Raw genomic sequence first — 22849 nt, forward strand, 5'->3', positions numbered from 1 at the left:
TGCAGTGGTGCAATCACAGCTCACTGGAGCCTGGACCTCCCAGCCTGAAGTGATCCTCCAGCTTCAGCCTCTTGAGTAACTAGGACCATAGGCACGCAGCACCACACGCAGCACCACACCAAGCTCTTTTTTTTTTGTTTGTTTGTTTGTTTGTTTGTAGAGACAGGTTGGTCTCAAACAGTCCTCCCACCTCAACCTCCCAAAATGCTGGGATTACAGATGTGAGCCACTGTGCCTGGCTGGATTCCTTTTCAGTGGTGGAAGTGAGAGGCATGGAGATAAGGCATCACCTGGTCCGCTTGGTCTTGAGAAATTTGGAGATTTGGAAGCACAGTGTGTCTTGTACATTGAGTAGAGGGCCTGACTGATCTCATGTCAGACTCCCTCTGATTTTCAAGCTCTCCACTCACAGAGAGCACGCACAGAATGGATGGGCATGTGTGCAAATTCAGGGATCTTTGTTTTGTTCACTGGCATTTCCTCAGCACTCAGAATAGTGCATGGTGGGCTCTCAGGACATTTTTGTTGACTAATTATTCAGTACTTAACAATATGTGCAAAGGAGAAAGAACAAATCAATAGGTATTCATTCGTCAGCAAGCCCAGAGTGTCACACTCAGACTCAGCCATAGAACTTCACTGCTGGGTCACAGCAAAATGAAAGAGGAGAGGGAAACCCAGGAACCAGAGGAGTAAGGACGGGGTGAACTGAGGGGGCTCTGGAAACTCGGTGGTCCAGGCCCAGCTTGGGTTTGGTTTAGACAGGCTGGTTCAATCTAAAGTGTGGGACACGTCAGTGGGAGTTCCAGTGACAGGCTAGCATCAAAGTCAGGTGGATGGAGAGTGGGCCAATCCCAGCAGAGCCCAACCAGTGACTGAAGGTATCAGAGAAAGGACTTGGTTTTGTAGGGGAGGGATCTGGCAAGAACTAAGAACTTTTGAAAGGGCAAAAGAACTAGAGTGCAGGACTATGGAACTGATCAAAGTGCAGACATACTGCATTAACATGGTAGGTACCTGGGGAAGGCTGTATCTGTCCAGTCTACATGGATGCCCAGGACTTCCTAGGTCCTTACTGGTGAGTCAGATTCTAAGGCTCAGCAGCTGGACAAGGGCTGATAGTGAAGGCAGGGCCAAGCCTACACGTAAAGGAGACCAGATCAGCTCTGTCACTGCGTGCTTCCATTGCATCCTTAATATGCTTTTGGGCAACACTATTCACACCTGCAATTACCTCAACAGCCTTAGTTCCTTACTGGTGTGTGAGGGCAGGCATTGTTTTTATATTGGCTACCACTATATCCCCAGCACAATACTTGGCACATGATGCGCATGTAGTGTGACTAAAGGAAAGAACTGGGGCCTGTCTATGGAAGAGGCTTGCAAAAGCAGAGATGGACTCTGAGACTCAGCAGACTTACATCCCAGCAATATTTCTCATCTCATCTACCTCTTACTTCCTTGTAAGGGTCAGGACTGGAATTAAGGAGAAGGAAAGCACACCACAGTCATGACCTGCCCTGTAGAGCCAAGCTCAACAGGCCAGCTCTGCTATGCTGCCCCTGTTGTCCTGAACAGCACCAGGTTTTCTGTTGCAATTACACAGTTTAGTCTTTGAATACTGCATTTTCATGCCAGCATTTTCTTCTATATTAAAGAAGAGAGCTAATAAGACAGTTTGAGGGTCCAAGGAGAGGAAGGTGAGGAGTAGAGAGAGGCATGAGAGAAAGAAAAGGAAGAAAGTAAAGATCTCATTATCATTTGCACCAGGACTGGATTTGGGTTGTTAATGGCTCTGCTGCTCAGTTACTGCCCCAACCTACCCATTGCTGACTTCTACTCTCCTACAATGCTGCAATGGCAACAATCACCTCGGGAGAACCTCCCAGAGACAGGCAGCCCTGCCCACCACACAGCAGAGCAGCAGCCAGTTTTGTTCTGACCTCCTGACTTCCACACCTCACATGTTAAAGTTCAGCTCCACTGTACTTGCTCCTCTCCCAGGACTTTTCTCCTTGTAGCATGAGCATCCCAGTCAGTGAGACAGAGCTAGAAGGTCTTAAACTCTAGAATGCCTCTGCAGCCAAAGCTAATAAACAACGGAAAGAAGGGTGGATGGTGGAAAAGAAAGATTCTCTGTGTGCATATGTGTATTTTTAAACTAACAGGAAAAATGCTGCAAACGGAATTCCAGTAGGACAAAATCTTATCCAACAGGAAATTTTAAATAATTCTAAGAAATACCAAAGAACGCAGACTGTTTGCAGAAAAACCAACAGATGACAACATTGCCTCTAAAAGGACTTGCTGTTTGAGAAAAAGAAAAAAAAAAAAAAGCTAAAACTGGCCCACACCCGCAAAGCAAATAGCTGTAAGGGATGATGGGAACAAACTGGAATGTGGAATTCTTTGACCCATATTTTTATAGCAAATAAAAATAAAGAATTTCAAATGTAATCCTAGGAGGGTAGGGGAAAGAAATCAAAGAAATCAAATGGCTTAGAACTAGCAGAAGTAATTTCCAGAAAAAAGAGTCTCTGGGCATATATGGGAAGGGGAAAAATATCAGTATCTCATTCAGATGTATTGATCTCTTAGACAGGAGGGGATTTGGACTATTCCTCCAAACACCTTCTTCCAGTGAAGTCAGTGCTCACTGGAGCCCAGATAGGAAGCAAGCAGTGAGAGCTTCCAGAAAGTTCACTCACAGACACAGGTGGTTTTTGAGTCAAGCCAAGGGATGCGTTAACCAGCTTACTCTCCTAGGTAGTAGAATGCCAGTTACAGGCTAGGCACAGAGCAGGAGAGACAAGGTATCATTGGATTGCAACCCATTTTAAGAATTTCTATAAATACAATATTTACCCTCATGGTACACTTTATTGGTTTAGGGTCATGCTTTCTTTTTGAATGACAAAAGTAATCCAATACAGAAATATCTAACCATTGTGCAAAGGAGATATGAACATACATTCCATTCATGGCACATGGTACAAATGCAAAATACAGTTTACCAGGGGGAACCTTACAAACACAGAAGTAGCAGAGCTCACGCAATCCCATAAGTTATCTTTCCCAAGAAAAGCATGCTTAGACTGGGACTAGACAGATATAGTCACAAAAGGACCTATTCCACAATGTTGTACGTACATCTGGAGAAAGGTGATCATGTAGCAATGGGAGCTTGCAGATCAACTGTTCAGAAGGGAAGCTGTTCCTCATCTCTAAAAGAAAGATAATAATTGTACTTACTAGCTGGGCACGCTGGCTGACGCCTGTAATCCCAGCACCTTGGGAGGCTGAGGTGGGTGGATCGTATGAGGTCAGGAGTTTTGAGACCAGCCTGGCCAACATGATGAAACCCCGTCTCTACTAAAAATACAAAAATTAGCTGGGCGTGGTGGCGGGTGCTTGTAGTCCCAGCTACTCAGGAGGCTGAGGCAGGAGAATGCCTTGAACCCGGAGGTGGAGGTTGCAGTGAGCCAAGATCGTGCCACTGTGCTCAAGCCTGGGTGAGAGAGTGAGCATCTGTTTCAAAATAATAATAATAATTGCACTTATCTCATAAAGCTATTAGAGAGATTAAGATAACTGATACTTATAAAAGATGTAGAACACTGCCTACACATAGAAAGCAATTTTTCAATTGAAAAATATATATCAAGTACCAACTATGAATCAAGGGCCGTTTTAAGGGCTGAAAATGCAATGGTGAACATGGAGCTTCCATCCAGTGGGAGTGAAGACAATAAACAGCACAGCGTATAATACAATGTCATGTAATAATAAGCACTCTAAAGAAAATAAAGTGATGAGAATGCTTTTTGCACATAGAGTGGTAAGGAAACACCTCTATGAGGAGATGACACTTGGCAAAGACCTGAATGCAGTAAGGACACAAACTATGTGGCTATCTAGGGTGCAGAGTATTCTAGGCAAAGGAAACAGCATGGGCCAAGGTCCTGAGGCAGGAGCATGCTCAGGGTATTCCTGGGATAAGAAGAAGGCTGGGTTGGGCGCAGTGGCTCACACCTGTAAACCCAGCACTTCAGGAAGCTGAGATGGGTGGATCGCTTGAGGTCAGGAGTTGAAGACCAGCCTGGCCTAGCGAAACCTCATCTCTACTAGAAAAAACACAAAAATTAACTGGGCGTGATGGTGCATGCCTGTAGTCCCAACTACTTGGGAGGCTGAGGCAGGACACTGCTTGAACCCTGGAGGTGGATGTTGCAGTCAGCCGAGATCGTGCCATTGCACTCCAGCCTGGGTGACAGAGACAGACTCTGTCTTAAAAAAAAAAAAAAAAAAAAAAAACGGCCAGTATGGTTCAAGAGCTGTGAGAAAGAAAAAAAAACCAAAAACCAAAAAAACAGAGAAGTAGGCAGGGGCCACATCTTGCAGGGACTTGTAGGCCATGATAAGGACTTTGGATTTTGATTAAGAGTAATGGTAAGCCATGGGAGAGGGTTAAATGGTGAAGTGACATTATCTAATTCATATTGTAGAGGGACTGTAAGAGAAAGAAAGTAGAAACAGTTGTTAGGTAGCAATACTCCAGATGCGAGATGATGGTGCTTTAGGCTGGGTGGTGTCGGTATTTGTCCTGAGCGACAGCTGGCAAGCATGGTGACACCATTCATTGAGATGAGAATCATCCAGGAAGGAGCTGTTGGGTTGGGGGTATTCAAAAGTTTGGTCTTGGACATGTTAATTCTGAAACATAAATTAGATGTCCAAACCCTGTAGGCAGTAGCAATGAGATTTACAGCAGTGGACCATTCATCGAAATAATGCCTGCAGCAAGCATTTGCCAGGATGAGTTTGAGGGTCTGTACAGGGAGGATTGCAGGACACTGGCAAGGACCTATGGGTAACGGCAAGTACTATGGATGTCGAGGCATTAGCTCCCTTCTGGAGGACTGAAGCAGCAAGGAAGTTGCATGGCTCAGAGGCCCTTCTGGAGTGGTGTGAACTGCAGTAGGATGAGGTGACAGCAGCTGCATTTGGGGAGGTGGGCGAAAGGGGTTTCTCAGCTGGGTCCAATAGCTCCAGTGTCTCACTTGGGATTTTGCTCTGTTTATAGCTTCTGAGGCTGAGGGTTGGGGGATGAGGCAAAGATCAATCACTTAATATTTCTGAACCTCCTGCTTTTATCTATTAAGGAAAACAGACTATTCATAGTAATAAAAGCCAATCATTACTGAATATTTTTCTATATATTGCATACTGTACTAATTGCTTTATAAGCACTGCCTCATTTTATCTTTACAATATGCTGGGAGACAGATGTCAGTTTATAGACGAGGAAACAGATTTAGTGAGAACAAATAACTTTCCCTGGGTCACATAGCTTGCATTTATTTATTTATTTAATTTTTGAGACGGAGTCTTGCTCTGTCACCCAGGCTGGAGTGTAGTGGCACGATCTCAACTCACTGCAACCTCTGCCTCCCAGGTGCAAGTGATTCTCCTGACTCAGTCTCCTGAGTAGCGGGGACTACAGGCATGCCACAACTCCCGGCTCGTTTTTAGTAGAGATGGGGTTTCGCTATTTTGGCAGGCTGGTCTCGAACTCCTGGTCTCAGGTGATCCACCGCCTTGGCCTCCCAAAGTGCTGGGATTACAGGCTTGAGTCACCACGTCCAGCCACATAGCTTTTATGTGGTTAAGAGACAGGGACTAGAATTGAAATCCAGATAGTCTGACTCTAGAGACTGCAACAATGTTCTGCTTCCAGCTCTCATGTACTATTCCTCTAGGATAAAAATCACACCTCACATATCTGTTAACATACGTCAGAGCCCTCTGCAGGAACACTGGAATGATTAATTTAGGTGCCTTAAGGCAACAGCAGCTGGCCAGCATCAAATGCCTTGTTACAATAAATAGTGGCTCCCAGCCTCACTATGGACATTCAGATGTCCATATCCTGAACTCTGTAACCTGTCGCTGTTACATTTATGGCAAAAGAGATTTTGCAAATGTAGTTCCAAAAATGTTGGAGATCTTGAAATGCGGAGATTATCCTGGATTAGCCAAGTGGGCCCCATGTAATCACAGGGGTTCTTCTAAGAGGGAAGGTGATGTGAAGATGGAAGTAGAGAGAGATTGAGATTTTAAGATAATGCTACATTGCTGCTTTTGAAGACAGAGGAAAGGATCATAAGCCAAAAAGTGCGAGGAAAACAGCTCTGGAAGCTGGAAAAGGCAGGGAAACATATTCCCCTAGAGTCTCCATAAGGAAGCACCCTGCCAACACCTTGACTTTACCCAGGGAAACCCATTTTAGACTTCTGGCTTTTGGAATTACAAAACAATAAATTTGTGTGACTTTAAGTTGCCAAGTTTGTGAAAATTTATTACAGCCGCAATAAGAAACTATTAATAATATGAACGGAGTGGGGTGGCAGGCATGGCAGCTACTGGATGAGGATGTCAGGGAGAGCTAGAACTAGTGTGGTGATGAAAGCCCCTGGACATATTCAAGGACAGGATGGTCCGAGAAAAGGCTAAGAAGTAGCCTCAAGCTGTCGAGCTGAGGATGGCTGCAATTTCTAACACATCCCACAGAAACCTGGGCTTCTGGAAAGGTCAGGACCACTATTTAAAGGATTGTTGAGTGGAAGGAACCTCTGCTGGTCTGACCAGGCTTTCTTCAAGGTGCAGGACTGATGAGACCATGCATCTACTTGGTGAAATGGGGACCCAGGTGCTTTGCTGGTGAAGCAGTGGCACCTTGGCTCAGCACACAGCACAGTGTTTTATACATAATGGGGCCCCCCTTAAGGTTTGTCCCTTGTTTTCTCCTGTGCAGCGTGACTCAGAAGTAGGAAACACATACACATATCCACCCCCACACATACACATCTCAGAGTTGAGACAAACATTTTCTCATTCTAGATTTCTAAATAAGCCCTAAAAATAAAAGCCCTGAAAAAAATTCTACCCAAATTTACAAGGATTAAAGAGAATAATCAGATGTAGGGCGTGGCTTTTCTCTAAGGAAATTCGTGTCATTAATCACAGATACTCAGGTCCACGAGCACTCCACCCACAGCAGTGGGAAATGTCAACATTAGCAAGGAGAAGTTACCACTGTACCTGATTTATCATGGCCTCTGGGGTAAAACTGCAAACATATGCTGTATTAATTAGTTTTAATCAACCATTGTGTAAGGAATTGAAATACCGATACGCTATCATTTTTAAACAGGACAGTCTGAATGTCCTAATGCTGGCCTCTGGAAAGACTACTTGCCAACACACTGGGAGTATTTCTTGATTTGCTCCCCAGGAAAGCATTATTCACAGAAAGACATTCTAGCATCTCAGGGCTCTGGAGCCCTTAGTTTCAAATACTCTTGGTTTGAGTGACATTGAGTCAGAACTTAATGGTTTTTGGCCTACAGTCAGTGAGATTTATGAATCGGACTCCAGGTACAATGCCATTTCTATTATTAACTTCTTTTTACTGATTACAAATACAGTGCAAGAGCCCGTGGCCTGCAGTGCCACAAGGTCCATCTCAAATGCTAAGGTTCTCACAGTGGTGGTTACACAAGCATTTCCTTTACAGTGTCCAGGTCATACTCCTGCTCCAGCTGTGGTTGGTGGTGACAGAGGCAGTGATATGAGGCTGCTGCTACAATAGCAGAGTTTCCAGCCCAACCAAGATTAGAGGTGCAGGCAGGCAACCCCAGCATCAATTAGTATAATTCATTTCATAACGCTATGAAAAGGAAGTCAATCTGGGAGAGAGGTAGACTCTAGCAAAATGTAAGTGTTACATTTTCCCCTCACCTGATGAACTCCTACTCACGCTTCAAGGCTCAATTCAGATGCCTCATGGAGACATCATGAGATTGCATGACAAAGCTTAGCAGAGTTAGGGAAAGGGCTTCTTCCATGCCTTGACTTAGAACAGAGATGGTTCTGGGGCAACACAGACTGACGGAAACAGTAGCACCTGAAGGGATTAAAAAAAATTACAGTGTATGTCACTGTAGAAAACATAGGAATGTAGAAAGGTGTACAATAAAAAAATCCAAATCACCCATAATAGAACCACATGGATATAGAAATATTAGCAAGGCTAATAAACTGGCTAGCCATATGTAGAAAGCTGAAACTGAATCCCTTCCTTACACCTTATATGAAAATTAATTCAGATGGATTAGAGACCTAAATGTTAGACCTAAAACCATAAAAACCCTAGAAGAAAACCTAGGCAATACCATTCAGGACATAGGCATGGGCAAGGACTTCATGTCTAAAACACCAAAAGCAATGGCAATAAAAGCCAAAATTGACAAATGGGATCTAATTAAACTAAAGAGCTTCTGCACAGCAAAAGAAACTACCATCAGAGTGAACAGGCAACCTACAGAATGGGAGAACATTTTTGCAATCTACTCATCTGACAAAGGGCTAATATCCAGAACCTACAAAAAACTCAAACAAATTTACAAGAAAAAAACAAACAACCCCATCAAAAAGTGAGCGAAGGGTATGAACAGACGCTTCTCAAAAGAAGACATTTATGCAGCCCACAGACACATGAAAAAATGCTCATCATCACTGGCCATCAGAGAAATGCAAATCAAAACCACAATGAGATACCATCTCATACCAGTTAGAATGGCAATCATTAAAAAGTCAGGATACAACAAGTACTGGAGAGGATGTGGAGAAATAGGAACACTTTTACACTGTTGGTGGGACTGTAAAGTAGTTCAACCATTGTGGAAGACTGTGTGGCAATTCCTCAAGGATCTAGAACTAGAAATACCATTTGACCCAGCCATTCCATTACTGGATATATACCCAAAGGATTATAAATCATGCTGCTATAAAGACACATGCACACATATGTTTATTGTGGCACTATTCACAATAGCAAAGACTTGGAACCAACCCAACTGTCCATCAATGACAGACTGGATTATGAAAATGTGGCACATATACACCATGGAATACTGTGCAGCCATAAAAAAAGATGAGTTCATGTCCTTTGCAGGGACATGGATGCAGCTGGAAACCATCATTCTCAGCAAACTATCGCAAGAACAGAAAACCAAACACCGCATGTTCTCACTCATAGGTGGGAACTGAACAATGAGAACACTTGGACACAAGAAGGGGAACAGCACACACCGGGGCCTGTTGTGGGGTAGGGGCAGGGGGGAGGGATAGCTTCAGGAGATATACCTAACGTAAATGACGAGTTAATGAGTGAAGCACACCAACATGGCACTTGTATACATATGTAACAAACCTGCACGTGGTGTGCATGTACCCTAGAACATAAAGTATAATACAAAAGTAAAAAATAAAAAAAAAGAAAGTGGGTCCTCCCTCCTCCGGGGAGGAATACACAAATAGTGTATTTCTGTTGGCTAAAATCAGAGATCTTTGTGACTTTTCCTCCTTTGTTCATCGTATTGCTTTCTTCCACTTAGCTTCTTCATACTTCAATATTTCCTTCTTCAATTTTTGATAATATGTCTGGGTGATTAGTTAAGATGATTTCTCATTAGAAAATGCTGTGGGAAAATACACATATATACACATATTTTATGTGTGTGGTTTCCCGGTTTTCAGCAGTACAATAACCATTTTTAACTAGGAAGACATACTTTTTTCAAAGACTTGTCCAAAAACATACCAGGTTGCTATTTGATGCAATAAGCAGGTATTTATTAGAGAGAAGTATAAAGGCATATGAGAGGCCATGTGCCTCTCACTACTCTATCTGATTTAGGTCAGGTGGAGGTTGGCTGTGTTTTCTAACTCAATAAATAGACTGTTTAATAAAAGGTAATCTAGCCAGGTGCAGTGGCTGACACCTGTAATTCCAGAACTTTGGGAGACCAAGCCAGGAGTTTGAGACCAGCCTGGGTCACATAGCAAGACCTTGTCTCTACAAAAAATTTTAAAAATTAGCTGGGCATAGGGGTGTGTGCCTGTAGTCCCAGCTACTTGGGAGGCTGAATCAGGAGGATTGCTTGAGCCCAGGAGTTCAAGTCTGTAGTGAGCTATGATTGAGCAACTGCACTTTACCCTATACAACAGAGTGAGACCCTGACTCTTAAAAAAAAAAAAAAAAGTTATCTGCCTAATGGATTCAGCCATACCAAAGCCAGGGGGTGCCAACCATATTATTTCTGTCTTTTGGAATCATTCCAAGATATACAGCTCTAAGAGAGGATATTCCATGCTGTAAGACCTTAGTAGCATAAAACATTCCCTCGACCAGAATTGCTTTGAAATTTCTGACACTCCTGCCCCTGAAAAAAATACTGGACAATAATACATTCAACATCGCATTAGGTCTGAATATGAATAATTCATTTTAATTACCTGCGTATATTTAGTACGGCATTACACAATGTTCACATGCCTGCTATTTTAGGAACAATAAGACTTTGAACTAAGCATGCTTTTGCCTTAAATCCAAGATAGGATAAATTTGGACACATGTCTGTAGGACTACTCCTCACTCCTAGGAGGAAGGAGATTCTTCAGAATCAGCTCTACTCATGTGTTTGTGGTAAGCCATCTCTGAGCTGTTTTTATTCACAATACTTCTGATGCCGAACATGGGGTTTTCACTCACATCAATCCATTCTCTAACTCTTCTAACACCAACTAGGTGTTCTACAATTCAATTCAATTCTGACACCATGCACCCAGAGTGAGTGCAGACCCCACAGCTTAAGGGCTTGGTCCCACAAGACTGCTCCCACTTCAGATGCCAATTGCCAGTTTGGGCCATCCATACTCCTGAGCAACTGGTGTGCATGTACCCTAGAACATAAAGTAGGGGGATTCCTTCAACCCTATCCTCAGATTCACAGACATCAAGACAGTCCTTTACTTACGATTCCCAATTTCTTACAAAGGATACAACTCAGGAACAGCCAAATGGAAGAGATGCATAGGGCAATGTATGGTGGGCTGGGGATGGGGGAGGAGTTTCTAAGCCCTCTTTGGGTCCCCACCCTCCTCCCAGCATTTTGATGTGTTCACCAACCCAGAAGCTCTCCAAACCCCATTGTCTAGGGATATTTTTGTTTTTGTTTTGAGATGGGGTCTTGCTCTGTTGCCCAGACTGGAGTGCAGTGGCACGCTCTCGGCTCACCGCAACCTCTGGCTCCCGGGTTCTCCTGCCTCAACCTTCCCAGTAGCTGGGACTACAGGCGTGTGCCACTACGCCCAGCTAATTTTTGTAGTTTTAGTAGAGACAGGGTTTCACCATGTTGGTTGGCCAGGATAGTCTCTATCTCTTCACCTCCTGATCTGCCCGCCTTGGCCTCTCAAAGTGCTGGGATTACAGGCATGAGCCACCGCACCTGGCCTGTTTAGATGTTTTTTTATGGAGACTTCATTACATAGGCATGATTGATTAAATCATTGGTGATTAGTGAATGAACTCAATCTCCAGCCCCTTTCCCCTCATTGGAAGTTGGGGGTAGTGGGAAGGCTGAAAACTCCAGCCCTCTTATCACATGATTGGCTCCTCTGGCAACCAGCCCCTATCTTGAAGCTATCTAGAGGCCCACCAGGAACCACCTTATTAGCATAAATTTAGATATGGTTGAAAAGGACTTGTAATGAGTAACGAAAGATGCTTTTATCATCCCTATTGCTCAGGAAATTCCAGGAATTTTGGAAGCTATATCAAGAACTGGGAACTGGCAAGGCATGGTGGCTCACGCATGTAATCCTAGCACTTTGGGAGGCCAAGGAGGGTGGACCAGAATTTCAAGACCAGCCTGGGCTACATAGCGAAACCACGTCACTACAAAAAAAATGTAAAAATTAGCCAGACATGGTGGTCCACGCCTGTGGTTCCCGCTACTCAGGAGGGTGAGCTGGGAGGATCACCTGAGCCTGGGGAGTTTAAGCCTCAGTGAGCTGTAATGGCACCACTGCATTCCAGCCTGGAGGGCACCTGTCTCCGAACAAAAAACAAACAACAACAACAACAAAAACAGAACTGGAACAAAGACCAAATACATGTTTCTTTTTACCACACCATCTTTCTGAGCTTTCCTTCTATAGCCCACGAATATAAACAAACACTCCCCACCCTCATAACTGTCTCTTCCTTCAGGGAGAGATACAAAACTTATTTCTTGGGTGAAGACCTCCACTTTAAGTTGGGGACTCCACTTTAAGTTGGGATATTACTGTGTCCTTGGGAATATTAACTCATTCATTCATTCAGAGAGTCAGTAAATTTTTTTTGAGGCATAGTTTTAGGTACCGTTCTGAGTGCTTCAGGTTTAGCCGTGAATCAAAAAGATAAAGTCTAGTTCTCACGGAGCGTAATTTAGTGGAGGTAATCCAGTCAATGAAAAAATGAGTAAACAAAATAATTTCAGATACTGCTATGAAGAAAATATAACTCAGTGATGTGCTAGAGATTGTCTGGAAGACTACTTTAGATTCCATGCCAAGGGAAGGCTCTCTGGCAGGGGGTCTACAAAGGTAAGCCACCCTTCCCATCCCAGCCTGGTCTGACAAGGAGGGGTTGAGAAAAACAAGCAGAACTTCTCTATGTAATATGCAAAAAGCATTTTTCAATGCTTGTGGGGATGGGAAATAATCTTAGGGAGATTCTTTTGCTGTGAACTGATTTCTTTTTCTTAGAAAGAGTCACTATAGTTCAAAATTCCAGAAAAATTATGATCTTATGCGATCTTATAAGAACCCATCTCCAGCTCTTCTTAAATTTTGAATTTTCCTTCAGACATTGTTTCTGTGGTGTAATGCTCCTATCTTCTTTCCTTTTTTGCCTTCTCCTCTGATATCCCATTAGAAATACAGAGTCATTTACTATTGAGTCTGGTCAACCACATGCATTTTGAAATATTTACTTCCCAATAAAATTTAGGTAAGTAATTTACGTCTAAAAAGAGCTTCTACCACTGAGTGCCTTGGTCATCACTCATAAACGTAATATGACTTGGCTCCCTTTTGTTTATTTATTTATTTATTTTTTAATTTAATTTTTTTTTGAGACAGAGTCTCACTCCGTCTCTCAGGCTGGAGTGTAGTGGTGAGATCTCAGCTCACTGCAACCTCTGCCTCCCAGGTTCAAGTGATTTTCCTGCTTCAGCCTCCTGCGTAGCTGGGATTACCACGCCCGGCTAAATTTTTTTTGTATTTTTAGTAGAGACAGGGTTTCACCATGCTGGCCAGGCCAGTTTTGAACTTCTGATCTCAAGTGCTCTGCCCACGTTGGCCTCCCAAAGTGTTGGGTTATGGGTGTGAGCCACTGCACCCAGCCAGTTCACTTTTCTTTTGCGTTAATAGGCACCGTGATATTTTGAAGAGGGCACAGAGTGGTGAAAGACCACGGGCTTTGGGGTCAGGTCTACCTTTGAGTCCCTGCTCTTCCATTTGCTGACTGAGTGAATGTAATCAAGTTATTTAATCTTTTCTGGCTAGAAATCATAGCTACATTTTAGGGCTATAGAACCACAGATATTCAATGAAAATTGTCTGGCAAACCCTAGGCACTTAATTCAAAGAAATTATTACTATTATTCTAGTTAATGTTCAGTAATCTATATAAACTCTTGGATTCTATATATGGTTTTTCTGACATTTCCACTTTTGCCTTTTTAAAATCTGCTATGAATGTACTTGTAAATATAAACTTTGTGTCTTCCAAATACAAAGGAGAAAAAAAAAAACCAATTAAGATTACATTGAATAGAAGTAAGTGTGCTGGAATTAGAGCTATGTGATATTAAACAGATTAATTTCCATGGGCTGTTGATGCAGTCATAAGCCTAAAATAATTTGGCAGAGCTAAACCAGACTAGCAAAAACAGACTTCTGAACTGGCACATAGCACAAAAGGTAGTTCTCCTTATGCCCAAATATAGATGTTGACTCATGCAGGCTGGGTTAAACATCTGAGGAACAAAGTGATATCACCCAAGGAGGCAGGATGACATCATTCTGCAAATGTTTCTTGTCTGTCTGGTTTTGGGGATTAGACCTTTTTAGCTCCTATTTCTCATAATTTCCATTGGTTGCTCTTAAATACTACCCTCGAGAGACGCAACATCAACTCCTGCCTATCTTTAAATTTCCTGTGCATTGTAAGTATTATTTTTCCTTGTCTGACATGGTATTTGGTTTCTACCTTACTCATTCTATTGAAAGTGGTCTCAAAGGAGCCACTGAAAATGGTCTAGTTGTTCAACCCAATAGCTTTCTTTTTTGTTTTCCTTTGGATCTGTGTACCATGGTTGACACTGCTGATCGATTCCTTTTCCTTATCACCCTTTTTCTTTGCTTTCTTATGCTTGCCTCAGGATTCCTTTAATTTCAAAAGTCAGTTCTTAGGAGCCTCCTTCATATGTTTCTCTTCCACAACCCACCACAAGATGTTCTCCAGAGTTACAATTCAAGACCTTTCCCTTGTTCACAGGCTCTCCCTGCCAGCACATCGTCCTGTGTCCCCACTCTTAGGCACCTTCCCCCTAGCTCAACCTGTTCAGGTCACTGAACCTGCCCCAACTAAGAACTTTCAATTTTCTCCATTATTTTCACAATAAAGCCCAGACAATCTTAACAGACCATTAAATGCTTTATAACTGGGTCTTAGCAAATCTTTTGAACTTCATCCTGACCACTGAGGTTCTCTGCTCCTGCTCACACTGTTTATTTATCTCTCTCCTTTCTGTTTTCTACAAAAATCTTGGAAATCCTCCAAAATCCAATTCAAATGTCACTTCTGCAAAACTTCCCTTAGCACCTTCCTCCCTGCTCCCCGATGGAATTAGTGCCTTCGTCACAGTTCCCATATGATTTTTTTTTTTTTTTACTAGTGTAGCATTTCCCACATTTTATTACTGTCTGGTCTGGACTTGTTTGTTTGTTCCCTTAAATGGTGATTTCTTGAGAGAAGTGACATTACCTTCTTTGTCTTCTTATTATTCATACTACTCATCACAGTACCTTGAAGATAATTGTGTCCTCAAGAAACATTTCTTGATTTGAATTGAACTTATTTTTCAAAGATCAGTCTTCTAATCAGGTGCAGTTGCACTGCTACTTAAAACAAGAGAGAGAGAGAGAGACAGAGAGAGAGAGACAGAGAGAGAGAGAGAGACAAAAGGAATATCTGTCATCAGCTCATTGTATCTTAGCTGTATTTAGACTTTCATACTAAAGCTCTTTTCTACTGTCTATACATAATTAAACTGTGGGCAAAAGAAAGGTGTTCCATGCTATGTATAATCAACTCCATGGTCAGCTAAATTTCAATGCAGAATCATCAGAAAGAATCAGAATGTCTAACCTACTATATGGGAATAAAGGGTCTACTTAATTAAGTTGGATAAGCTCTTCCATGACACCAGTGTATCATTTAGGACATTTCTTCTCCTAGGAGATTAAATAGGGCCTGGATATATGTTATAATACATGCACACAAGCTCTAATTTTGTTCAGCAAAATAAATGGTTACTTAAAACTAAGCCTGGATAGACTCAATTGTATCAGGTAACTAAGCCAGACAGAAAAAAAAAGCCTTATTCTAGTGGTTGTGAAGTGCACTGTTTTTCTAGTCTCACTCACTCTATTTAGCCAAGAACTATTTCACCAATGATCTCTGTATTGGAGTATTTAGTGGAGTTTTTTAAAACTCAGGACATCATAAAGGCAACAGAAAAAAAACTATTGTGAATGATGAAATCTCTAGTGTTTAATAAGGGTGCATACAACTTATAATATATATTTCTATTAAAATAATTGATAGCATACATTGAGCAATAGCATGTACATGTTAAGCACTGGCTCAATACCTTACACGGATTATCTCATTTCCCCACAATAATCCCATGAGGTTGGAACTATTATTATTCCCATTTTATAGATGAGGCAACTGAAGGTCAAGTAACTCCCTAGTATCACAGAGCTACTAAGCTGTGAGCTATGAGTCAAAGTCTGACAATCCATAAGCAATGTGGCTAAGGAAATGTGGCCATGCAGGTCTTACTCTTTGCTTACACATTTTTTTCAGCCATCTTAAGATTCTTAAATCCTTAAGGACTGATGCTTTGTCAGTTTTATCTACAGAAGACTTTTATCTCTTTTTGAAGTGTAAAAGGAAAAGGGAAAGGGAGAAATGCAAAGCAAGTCAAATTATATGAATGCACAGTTTTCTGCTCAAACCTTGGTTGGTAGCTACATGTGGATAAGTGGAAGCTGTGCTGAAAGTTCTGTAGGTCCTTCACAGAGGGTCTGGCTGCATCGTAACAGAAATAAGTCTCCTTTTTCTGGCTCTTCCCTCTGCCTTCCCAGAGGAGCTCTATAACATGGAGCCCAGGGGGCTTGAGTACAGAATTATCAAGCACTGCCATGCAATTATTGTATTTACACAGATATTTCCTTTGTAAGCTGACATTTCTCCTTCTCTTTTTTCCAGTGTCTACCAGAAAAATGCCTCCATATTGCATTTGAAGAGAATGAGCCAAAACATTAATGACTTATTAACCTATCCTATTCTTAGCAGAAGTCTTGAAAACAGTGCTGTGCCTTTCTAATTCCAAGATAGGCTACTTGCAAATATTTCTTTACAGCTGCCAGTTATTATTACTGTGGCATGATCAGTCTGTTCCTGAGAAAGGTGGCTTCCTACATTGTGTCTCCAAGAGTAAATGTTACTGTCTCTCAAATCACTTAGAGGCTATCATTTAAAAGAGAATTGCAATAACTATTAAATGCAAAAATTAATGCCTTCTACTAACAAATTCCACTAAAAATCTTAGACGTACTTTTAACAATAATCCATCTGAGGGTGTGAGAAAACAGATATCATACATTGCTTGTAGGAGTGTCAATCAATTGGTAAAACTTTTCATAGACAGCAATTTAGCAATAGCTATTGACATTACAAATGCACTCACAGATGACTCATAAGTGATTCACTGTAGCATTATTTTGTAACAGGAAAAGATTTCAGTCTAAATATCCATTCATAAGGTACCTAAATGCAAACCTAAAAAAGATTGAGAAAGCTCTATGGGTAATACAGAATGATATCTAAACTCTGTGTGTGGGGATGTGTGTGGGTGGATGTGTGTGGCTGTTTATATACAGTACTATGCTGGTAAATATTCAACAACCAGCCCCACAAGTGTAGATTCATAAATGTTGGTAGACAAAAAGGATGAAAGTGAAACACATACTTTGGATCTTCACTGGTACAGCAATGATATGCATGATCTCTTTGCTGAATCAGATATTAATTTCAAATACTAGAAGGATATCTCCTCAATTTTTTGTTCTGTTATTCACAATGATAAACTTTGAAGTTTAATTTGTATTATTAACATTTTTATCATCATTTTCTTAAGTCTAGATAATCAACAAAAAATCAATAGATAATCAACCAAACAAAAAATAGATTATCAACAAAACAAAAAGTTAAGTCCTGATTTGTATCATTTGTTGATTTCTGTGGTGGAAATACTCCCAAAATGATCTTTCTCAAGATATCAACATGTCACCATGGAATGCAGAGTTGGGAAGAGACACGCATACCTCTATGTGCATCGTTATATAGTATTTCTATCGTATGGATACAGCAGATGCAAATAATCTCAAGAGCACAGATAATAGTGAAATGTAAAATGATTTGGAAGTGATTTTTAGTAGTTATTAGCTTTTTATAACTTATTTAACTTATTAAAGTAATAAAGTAAGTTAATTTATTTTAAAATAATGGCTGTGTTTAATAACCAGCTCACAAAATTCCTATAAATTAAACAATTGGCTCTCCTGAGTTGCTATGAGCCAGAGCCAGCATACCACTGTGTGTATAATTAATTTAAATTCAAATTAACAAATTCAATGCATTTATTTATTTAAGAAACAAATATTCATTTAGCATCTACAATGCAGAATGGTTGCTGCCCTCTTGGAACAGGGTCCCAGCAGAAAACAGAAAGCACTCTGTATGCTTTCTGTTTCCTTAAGAAACAGAAGGAAAATTCAATGAAGGGACTATTTACAAAGGTGTAAACCAGGTTAAGGAAACATAAAGAGATGCTGACACATCTGTGAATATATGAGAAGATATTCAGATATTAAATTGTATACTTTAAGTGGGTAAATTGTATGACATGTGAATTATATCTCCATCAAGCTGTTTTAATAAGAGAGAAAGAGAGGGTAAGTCCTCCAGGGACTACCTAGCAATGGCAGGGAGCCATTTTCATTCACATGGCTTATGGTGCAAGAAGAGGAACAGTGTTATCAGAGATCTGTGAGAGATGAAGACCCAGAGGAAGGGCTACCCAGCAAGAGCTGTGTTTAAAGAGAGACTTAGTCACTGCCCCAACTGTAGCTCTAAAGCAGAGGGAGTTGGAGGGGCCAAACATTCTCCTCTCCTGCTCTTCAATCTCCTATTGATGTCTCCCATTGGCCAAACCAACTATAAGCGAGAGGGCAAGGGAACTTGAGAGATGTATTTATAAATGTCAGCTCCCTAGGGCACAGAACAGATCCATAAGGGGTGGATAGTGGATCTGAGGGCAAACAGAGGAGAGTCAGCACATACACACACACACACACACACACACACACACACAGAGAGAGAGAGAGAGAGAGAGAGAGAGAAAGAAAGAGAGAGAGTTTTTGCCAATATAGTATATGTATAGAATATCTCTAGAAGAAACACAAGAAAATTATTAACACTGGTTGGCTTCAGGGAAGGAAGAAGATAGAAGAACATAGGTTTTTCACTGTATAACATTTTGTGACTTTTCTATTTTGAACCATGTGAATACATTACCTATTTCAAAAAATAAATAGCATTTAAATTTAAAAAATGAAAATAAACCAAAACCCAAGTGATTCTGTGGCAGTCATTAAGGCTACACCGATTCTTCTCTCCTGAAGAAGAGAAGAATACACCAATTCTTCTCTCCTGAACGCAGAGTAGGATTATAGTTCTCTAACCCTGTTGGAGTTAGGTGTTGGCCAATGTCTTATTTGACAAATGAAATGTGAGCAGAACTAACTAACATAGGTCCCATTCAGGCAGAAGCCTTAAAAGCCAGTGCATTTATTGCCATTTTCCTGTTTTCCTGCCTCAGGAAGTGTGGAAGCATCTATCTAGTTGGAGTTCCTATTAACCAGGGTCTATGGTTTATAAGGAGCACACACCCACCCTTCTACAACCACTTCACTACAATGAACATGTAGCACGAGTGAGAAATAACCATTGTTGCTTTAAATAACTGAGTTTATGGGATTGTTTGTTACTATTGTATACACTAGCCTATCCTCACTGATACAGGATTGAATAGATGACTCCTGACATTATTTCCAAATCCAAACTACAAGGTTTTTAAGAATATTTCTATTTAGCCTCTTGTATTGAAAACAATCCACATATTTCCATCCACATAAACATTATTGATTGTAATCATGGTACGAATATTAATTTATGAATATTAATACCAAGTCTAAATTTAGCAACTTATATCAGAGCTTCAAAAATACACACCTTTGGCTGGGTGTGGTGGCTCACACCTGTAATCCCAGCACTTTGGGAGGCCGAGGCAGGCAGATCACCTGAGGTCACAAGATCTTCCTGGCCAACATGGTGGAACCCCATCTCTACTAAAAATACAAAAATTAGTCAGGCATGGTGGTGCACACCTGTAATTCTAGCTACTTGGGAGGCTGAGGCAGGGGAATTTCTTGAACCTGGGAGGTGGAGGTTACAGTGAGCTGAGATTCCACCACTGCCCTCCAGCCTGGGCAACACAGCAAGACTCTGTCTCAAAACAAAACAACAACAAAAAAAACAAAACACACCTTTTGACCAAGCAATTCTACTCCTAAAAATTAATTCTAGTGAAATAGACAACAATAATGATGAAATTTTATTGAAACGTTGTTATACCCCAGGTACTATTCTAAGTGCTTTGTATAAATTAACTTAGAATGTTTATAGCAATCCTATCATACATAACCTATTATTATTACCTATTTGTATTACACTTTTATACAATAATACTGAGGCTTAGAGATGTTAAGAAACTTATAAAAATTCTGTAACTATCAGGTAGAGTATTTGGAATTTTTATCTATCAGCTTGACTTCAGAGCCCAAGCTTTCAACCACTATGATATAATTTACTGCTACTCCTGGTTTTTTTTTTGGTTTTTTTGGGTTTTTTTTTTGTTTTTTTGAGATGGAGTTTTGTCCTTGTTGCCCAGGATAGAGTGCAGTGGTGCAATTTTGGCTCACTGCAATCTCTGTCACCTGGGTTCAAGCAATTCTCCTGCCTCAGCCTCTGAGTAGCTGGGATTACAGGTGCCTGCCACCATGCCAAGCTAATTTTTGTATTTTTAGTAGAGATCAGCAAGATCAATGCAGAAGGTGGGTGATTTCTGCATTTCCAACTGAGGTACCTGGCTCATTTCACTGGGGCTGGTTAGTGGGTGCAGCCCACGGAGGGTGAGCCAAAGCAGGGTGGGGCATCACCTCACTTGGGAAGCATAAAGGGTCGAAGAACTCCCTCCCCTAGCCAAGGGAAGCTGTGAGGGACTGTGCTGTGAGGAATGGTGCATTCTGGCCCAGATACTACGCTTTTCCATGGTCTTCACAACCAGCAGACAAGGAGATTTCCACAGGTGCCTATACCACCAGGGCCCTGGATTTCAAGCACAAAACTGGGTGGCCATTTGAGCAGACAACAACCTAGCTGCGGGAATTTTTTTTCATACACCAAGGGTGCCTGGAACACCAGCAAGATAGAACCATTCACTACTCTGGAAAAGGGGCTGAAGCCAGGGAGCCAAGGGGTCTAGCTCAGTGGATCCCATCCCCATGGAGCCCAGCAAGCTAAGATCCACTGGCTTGAAATTCTCACTGCCAGCATAGCAGTCTGAAGTTGACCTGGGATGCTTGAGCTTGGTAGGGGGAGGGGCATCCACCATTAGTGAGGCATGAGCAGGCAGTTTTCCCCTCACAGTGTAAATAAAGCCACTGAGAAGTTCAAAATGGGTGGAGCCCACTGCAGCTCAGCAAAGTCAGTGTAGCCAGACTGCCTCTTTAGATCCCACCTCTCTGGGCAGGGCATCTCTGAAAGAAAGGCAACAGCCCCAGTCAGGGGCTTATAGATAAAACTCCTGTCTCCCTGAGACAGAGCACCTAGGGGAAGGGGCTGCTGGGGCCGCTAAGTCCACAGCTTCAGCAGACTTAAACATTCCTGCCTGCTGGCTCTGAAGAGAGCAGTGGATCTCCCAGCACAGCACTCAAGCTGTGCTAAGGGATGGACTGCCTCCTCAGGTAGGTCCCTGACCCCCCTGCATCCTGACTGGGAGACACTTCCCAGTGGGGGTTGACAGACATCTCATACAGGAGAGCTCCAGCTGGCATCTGGCAGGTCCCCCACTGGGACAAAGCTTACAGAGGAAGGAACAGGCAGCAATCTTTGCTGTTCCACAGCCTCCACTGGTGATACCCAGGCAAACATGGTCTGGAGTGGACCTCCAACAAACTAGCAGACTTGCAGCAGAGGGGCCAGACCATTAGAAGGAAAATTAGCAAACAGAAAGGAATAGCATCAACATCAACTAAAAGGATGTCCACACAAAAACCCCATCCGAAGATCACCGACATCAAAGACCAAAGGTAGATAAATTCATGCAGATGAGGAAAAACCAGCATGAAAACTGAAAATTCCAAAAGCCACAATGCCTCTTCTCCTCCAAAGGATCACAACATCTCACTAGCAGGGGAACAAAGCTGGATGGAGAATGAGTTTGACAAATTGACAGAAGTAGGCTTCAGAAGGTGGGTAATAACAAACTCCTCAAGCTAACAGAGCATGTTCCAGCCCAATGCAAGGAAGTTAAGAACCTTGTAAAAAGGTTAGAGGAATTGCTAACTAGAATAACCAGTTTAGAGAAGAACATAAATGACCTGACGGAGCTGAAAAACACAGCACAAGAACTTTGTGAAGCACACACAAGTATCAACAACTGAATCAATCAAGCAGAAGAAAGGCTATCAGAGATTGAAGATCAACTTAATGAAATAAAGTGTGAACACAAAATCAGAGAAAAAAGAACCCAAAGGAATGAACAAAGCCTTCAAAAATATGGGGCTATGTGAAAAGACCAAACCTACGTTTGATTGGTGTACCTGAAAGTGATGGGGAGAATGGAATCAAGTTGGAAAACACTCTTCGGGATATTATCCAGGAGAACTTCCCCAACCTAGCAAGGCAGGCCAACATTCAAATTCAGAAAATACAGAGAACACCACAAAGATACTCCTTGAGAAGAGCAGCCGCAAGACACATAATCATCAGATTCACCAAGGTTGAAATGAAAGAAAAATTGTTAAGGGCAGCCAGAGAGAAACGTGGGGTTACCCACAAAAAGAAGCCCATCAAACTAATAGCAGATATGTCTGCAGAAACTCTACAAGCCAGAAGAGAGTGGGAGCCAATATTCAACATTCTTAAAGAAAAGAATTTTCAACCCAGAATTTTATATCCAGTCAAACTAAGCTTCATAAGCGAAGCAGAAATAAAATCCTTTACAGACAAGCAAATGCAGAGAGATTTTGTTACCACCAGGCCTGTCTTACAAGAGCTCCTGAAGGAAGCACTAAATATGGAAAGGAAAAGCCATTACCAGCCACTGCAAAAACATGCCAAATTGTAAAGACCATTGACACTATGAAGAAACTGCATCAACTCACGGGCAAATAACCAGTTAGCATCATAATGACAGGATCAAATTCACGCATAACAATATTAACCTTAAACATAAATGGGCTAAATGTCCCAATTAAAAAA

The sequence above is a fragment of the Papio anubis genome, chromosome 9 (assembly GCF_008728515.1).
Source record: "Papio anubis isolate 15944 chromosome 9, Panubis1.0, whole genome shotgun sequence".
Classification (NCBI taxonomy): domain Eukaryota; kingdom Metazoa; phylum Chordata; class Mammalia; order Primates; family Cercopithecidae; genus Papio; species Papio anubis.